Source organism: Branchiostoma lanceolatum, chromosome 11, assembly GCF_035083965.1.
Source record: "Branchiostoma lanceolatum isolate klBraLanc5 chromosome 11, klBraLanc5.hap2, whole genome shotgun sequence".
In the NCBI taxonomy this organism is placed as follows: Eukaryota; Metazoa; Chordata; class Leptocardii; order Amphioxiformes; family Branchiostomatidae; genus Branchiostoma; species Branchiostoma lanceolatum.
Window position 1 is genome coordinate 16,462,212 of NC_089732.1, and position 7,181 is coordinate 16,469,392.

Genomic DNA, 7,181 nt, shown 5'->3' on the forward strand with positions numbered 1-7,181 from the left:
CCCCCTGGCCTTGTGGTCGCATGGAAAAAATGAAGACCATAGCATATCGAGGTCAAAAGATACATAAACCAGACGTTCTGCTGCAGTACCAAGGTCACACACCAGTGGACCCAAAATTGGCCTTGATCTTCATCTTTGCAACACATACCGGCATACTAAATATCTATTCTTTAAAAATCCGGAAGCACAAACACACACACACTCAACTAAAACAATATCTCCAATTTTCATAGAGATAGCGACACATTTGAGGCATACCTCGGTTCAACTTTTCCGTCACACATATCTAACGATTTGCAATGCTCTACTAAGACGGCCACGGATCTGGTGTTATGTTTTGCAGTAGGGCCATTGCTGGGTAGATTCCTAACCTTAGCCAGGAAACTTATGATTTCGTCACCGTTTGTGTTTCTTTCTTCCCTTGTGGGTACCGTGTGAATTGATCTTAATTAAGTGTTGGCAAAACGAAAGATAGTTATGAAAACATTAGGCAAATTAAGTACCAAATCAACCACGCCTCTAACAAAGCCGGTAAGGTCCTAGTGGTCATTGACCCACTGTCCATCTAGGATCAAGGTCATCTGCTACAAAGCGCTGGTGCGGCCTCACTTAGAATTAAGTACCATTGTATGAGGACCGTACACCACTAAAGAGGTACAGCTCAGAGCCGCCCGAGTGACCCTGAATTACTACCGTCGGACTAGCAGCGTGACACAAATGCTCAATGACCTGCAGTGGCCCCTTCTCTCCGAAAGGAGGAGGAATGCCCGCTTCACATTATTGTGCAAACTAGTTAACAATCATATTAATATAAACACTGACAGTCTACTGAAACCAGCTCAGGGCGCCCCGGGGAAGCCATCATCTCAAATTTCAAACAATGAACGCCAGAACAGACGGGTACAAATATTCACGGGTACATATATACAGATAAATATTAGCTGCTTCAGCAAATATGAACAGGTTTGCGTTTTAGTGTAACTAATGTGGGGGAAAGGTAACATTTCTAAGTAAGTAGTTGAAATACAGCATAATTCACTTCATCTCTCCCCCTTGCAAGAAATGACTGTTTTGAAATGGACTGTTTTGTAAAAGCCACCCCCTTGGGAGAATGAACTCTTGCGGTGGTACATGAACATCCTTACTCTTAATCTGTCGCCATGACCCTTAATCCGACAGCACAGACCATATTCCGTCACCCTTTCTCTTAATCCGTCATCATTATCATTAATACATCATTGTAACCCTTAATCCGTCACCGTAGCCCTTACTCCGTCACCATAAGCCTAAATCCGTCACGAAAGTTTTAAATTCCTCACCATTGCCGTTAATCCGTCACCATAGCCAGTAATCCGACCTCATGATCATTCATCCGTCCTCATAACCCTTAATACGTCACTCTTGCCCTTAATACGTCATGATAATCTTTAATCCGTCAGGAAAGTCTTTAATCCGCCAGCGTTGCCCTTAATCCCCTCAACATAGCACTTAATCTTTCACCACAACCCTTAATACGTCACCATAGGCTTTAATCCATGACTCTTTCCCTTAATCCGTTACCAAAAACCTTTATCCGTCAGCGTTTCCTTTAATCCGCCACCGGAGACCCTAATCCGTCACCCTTTCTCTTAATCCGTCATCCTTATCATTAATCCATCACTGTAACCCTTAATCCGTCATCCTAGCCCTTACTCCGTCATAATAAGCCTTAATCCGTCACGAAAGTCTTAAATACTTCATCGTTGCCGTTAATCCGTCACCATAGCCAATAATGCGACCCAATAATCCTTAATCCGTTCCCATAACCCTTAATACGTCACTCTTGCTCTTAATACGTCATGATAATCTTCAATCCGTCAGGAAAGTCTTTAATCCGTTAGCGTCGCCCTTAATCCCCTCAACATAGCACTTAATCCGTCACCACAACCCATTATCCATCACCACAAACCTTTATCCATCAGCGTGTCCTTAAATCCACCATCAGAGACCATAATCCGTCACCCTTTCCCTTAATCTGTCATCCTTACCCTTAATCCGTCACCATAACCCTTAATCCGACAACATAACCCTTAATTCGATACATTTAATCAATCACCATAGCCAATGATCCATCTCCATAACCCTTAATGCGTCACCGTAACCCTTGATTCGCCAGTCTTGCCCTGTATACGTCATAACAATCTTTAATCCGTCAGGAAAGCCTTTAATCCCTCAGCCTTGCCCTTATCCCGTCACCATAGCACTTAATCCGTCACCATAACCCTTAATCTGTCACCATAGCCCTTAGTCCGATACCCTTGCCCTTAATCCGTCACCATAAACCTTAATCCGTCACCGTAACCCTTGGTCCGTCACTCTTGCCATTTATACGTCATAATAATTTTTAAGCATGAAAATAAGGATATGACACACACATAAACATGCATTTCTTCGGTTACACCCTGACGCAGTACATTGGCGTGTGCATTCCAAGGCCCCCATAAGACTCCTGTACTGTTGACCCAGACATGTCCAGACAGAAGAGATATCAGTTAACTTCCCATGTGCCGCCGCCGCAAATTTCCCTTTCGTGAACGGTCGTTGCCTTTGAGAACGGTCGTTGCCATTTCTCAGAACGGACGTTGCCATTTTGAACGGTCGTTGCCAAATCCAAGCGACCGATCTTGAATTCCGAACGCTCGTGGCGTGTTCGGGAACTTCTCGTAACTTCACGGATTTCTGAGAATTGTGGGTAATGACACTAGTGGCGACAGAAGAAGAGCCACTCGCGCCAGAACTTGTGGAAGCCCAGCCAGGACCTTCTAAATCCATCAAGAAGCCATCATGTTGTTGTTGTCCTTTAACATTTGTTATTTCGCCAGGGGTGGTCACTTGCTGCTGGGTTTTACTTTTAATTGTTTCCCCAAATTATGCACCAGAAAATTAGATATTTACAGAAGAGACCGTATGAATCTAGGGAACATATATTGTCGATTATCAATCCTTGATTTGACCTTGAAATGTAGCGTGTATGGCAATCAATGTTGTTCTGGTCCCTTGTGTCAAAATAATTTTTCACCAAGTTTTACTACCTTGTTTACCCTTGGACAGTAGGACAAGGACACGGATAAGGTGTGACTTTCATTCACCTCTCAATTCACACAGGAACAATTTGCATACCTGCCCAGGTCCTCATTTCTCACCCTTATATTCTCCCGGGGTGTTAACAGCCCTTTTTGTTCGATTTACTTTGTGATAGCAAGGAGGTTAACCTCCTTGGTAGATAGCTGATGGGAGCGGCCAAGATACTGGATACTAGTATAACAGCAGTGCCGCCCGCCCACCAGGGGGTTCTAGTCTCCCCGAGGGCTCTGGGCGAAGCCCGAGTGGATACTAGAAACCCCAAGGAGGTGGGACTGCTGTTATATCCAGATATCGAGGCCATTATACCGTCAACCATCTAACTTACCCCATTGCATACTTCCCCGAAGCTTCCCTAGTTCATCAGCTCTACCAAATGTTACTTTATTTTGTCCTGAAAGACCAGAAATCTTTCTTTTTGCTTGACATGTTGACAAACGAGTAACAGCTGTAATAGTCCATGGGCCAGGTCCCTCAAAATAGCTATTTGGTACCAAATAGAGGGACAAAGGGTGACTAACTTTTTTGAAAAGGTTGATTCCTCTACTTTATCATTATGCATGATAACAATGTCAAATGTCCAGCTTTTTAGGAATTATCACGTGATATGGTGACGTCATCAAAATGGACCTCGACTTTTGGGACTTAATTCAGAGGACTGGGACAAAATATCAAACATCAATAATTTTCGGTGAAAATCGGTTTACAGGCAAAAGATACCACAGGAATCACGAAATAGTATGTTTTTGGTTGATATTTTAACTCTATAAGAAGCTATGAGTCTTTGAAGTCCATTTTGGGGGTAATTTTGTGTGAAAAATGTGTATTGTTTACTTTCCAAAATCAGGCATTTATTTGGGCTACATATGGGGTCTTGTGTAATACATTATATTGATAGGCCATATCATTTTCTGCATTTTGGGCTTTGAATCAACAAAATCCGTCAAAAGTATCAGGAGTTATAAGGGTTTTAAGAATTACACCCGACGACCATGTTATCAAATCGCCGCAAATATCGCAATGCATCATGGGTAATTTTAAGGGGGTCTGTCTGTGAAATACATAGTAGCAAAGGACAAAATGTCTTTTTTTTTTTTTAATTTTGGGTGGTGGTAAGGCCTTGGTCCAATTGTAGAAAATGGGTAAGTTTTGGGATAACTGGTGGTCACCGGTTGCCATGGAAACGGTCATTTTTTAAAGATGGCAATTTTTTATCTGCAAAGGCTCAATCTCGTCCAGAATACACCACCTTTGGCCTACAGAAACGCCAACTAATTAACATATATTCTACATGCCTGTAACGTATACTTTATATCTATATCTTTATTTAAATAATAATTAGATAAACTCGCATAATTATATGTTTAAAGGTGCAGCAAATGTTTAAACATAACCTGTTTTGATTGATTTTTGATATTGACTTTTGACAAAAAGCTGTTATTCGGGAATTCTTAGCGATCAGTAGGGCAGATCAATTTGGTTGACATACAGTCAAGTTACAGTTTGAACCTATGAGATACACCCTAGCGGACTTCTGACGGCTAAACCGTTGCTAAGTCCGTTCTGCGGTTGTAAAATAGGGGTTCGGACAAAGTGCACACAGGGAAGGATTCGAAAGTACTTGCATTAGCAGAAATTGTTGCCTACGTTATATTAAGTGGCTTATTGGGTTTAACCCTTGAGAAATGTTGGCCACAGATGCACAAGACATTCACCCTGTCCAGACTCCATTAGACAAAGTGTAATTTGCTAATTGATATCGTGTTTTGGTTTGTCGAAAACTTTGTTTGTCTCTTTCTAACAACTAGATGTACTTAATTCCGAGGATAATAATGGTCTGAACGGCCTATGTACCATTTTGCATGGACGTAACTTTGTGTCATAGACAGCCACCTTGGCACACACGCTTCATAAAACGAGATGAGATGGGTGCGGTATATAAAGGGGATTAACCCTCGAAGAATGTTGGCCACAGATGCACAAGGCTCTCGCATTAAAAACAGAGTCTAAATGAATCTACAACAGTTGTCTTAAAGGCAACAAAATTACTTAACTCTTTATTGTAGTGACATTTACTAACACTGTCTAGCACATTTGTGAAGTTACTTCATACTTTGAGCATTTGAAAACTGTGCAAAAACATGCCATACGATGATCCCTTGTAGTTTTGCGAGCCTACAAAAACCCCGGCGACGATTTTCAGTGAGTTCTCACGTCACATCGAAGTCATATTTTTGCATCATGGACATCGCTATTCATTGTGATAGTGTTGTTTGAACTAATCATTGTATAGAAATGACTAACTAAATTGACTTTCAAAATCCGATTTTCGGGCCCTAATATTGCTTTAGTTGCCTTTAACTTCCAAGATTGATTAACGGTTTACAGAGACCTGAGACTGATATTAAGGTTGGGGAGTGTGTTCTCCTACATATATACCAATACAATATACAGTTACTGCAAAACTAGAGAATGTGTTAATTGATCTTTATGATACAGAAGAAGACACTTACTGTAGTTGCACCTCGGATTAACACACATTCCATTTAATTGCACCGAATCCCAAAATCCCAAACCGGTTCCCATTCACTGCATTGTTAGTGACTTTGCATATCTGCACGGCACATTGTCACCAATGGCAATGCCGGATAACTGCACAAAAATGTTTCAAAAATCTTCAATAAGTTAACCAAAAAGGAGCGCTAAAAATCGGCAAACACGGTAAAAATGAGTCGATACCTGTAAGTGTAAAGGCCCAATACCGCCAATATGTTTGAAACTGTTTTGAGTAACAAAACGGAAGGCGGTCCCATTGACATTTGAATAACTTACGAGGAAAATCTATATTTTCATTCTAGGCATGCTGTGACAGTTTTCACAAGGGCGGGCAAAAAAAAAAAGATCTCCACATTTTCAAAGTGAACCATAAAGCATGTAAAAGGAATTGCGATAAAACATGGTATTACAACCAAGTATTTCATGACTATATTCAATAAAACATTAACAATGACGTCAACATTATAATCATGATAAATTTACATACGGATTTGCATAGCACATCAAGAACGCAGAGACAAGGTTTTCCTTACACTAGGCACTGGACTCCCCTGAGTCATGGGGCAGACTGATTGTGACTACATAATGCTGGCTCTGCTCACTTTGCCTCAACTGAAGTTCTCTCCGCTGTCCTGACCGTCTGAATAAAGACCTACCTCGGAAATCCCCCGCCTTTTTATACTGTCTTCAACGGGCAGACAGCTAGACAATGGTCTGCCTAAACCGCATGGCATAAGTTATTTCATCTGACCTTGTTATCGAATTGTTCATTCAAGAATAACACATCAACCAGTTACAATACACGTTGTTGACAATAATAGCACAGCAATTACAAACTAATTCCAATAACAAGTTTGGTATGAGGGCTGTACTGTGTATGTGTGTGTTCCTGTAAGCTTGTGAAGAGGAGCAATCTTTTTTGGAGCTTGCATACACACTAATTCTACAACATATTTCTACAGATTTTTCAACATTCCGACAAGTGCAACTGTTACAGCATATAGAACGTTTTTGGGATGGAACTGACAGGCATTCGCAACATTTAGCCCGGGGCATTTTCGGTATATTGACCATTGCTGATGGGTAAAAATCTTTTAAATTTCAAAATCTGGCGGAAATCAATGTGCGTGCTGGTGTCATCCATCAAATTTACTTGCTGTGGCTTTATTAAGATAAGGCCATAGAACACAATCTATTCTGCTTGAGTGTGATTCTTCGCATATATCTCTCAACCAGCATCTTGGAATCTTTTTCCAATGAATGAATGAATGAATGAATGAATGACGGACAGCAGAGTTGGAACAATGTCCTTAAATGTATGAGGATGCTTCCATATGATCACTGTTACAGTAGCTTTTGCGTTTAGTGCCTGGTCGAACACCAGCACTATGCTCGTCAAGTGTAGTGCCTCTTTGAGTTTCAGTGATCAGACCAAAATCGCATAAACAGTTGACATGTTAGTAGCGTGTGTATCTATTGTGAGGACATATAGTGCCTTGGATAAT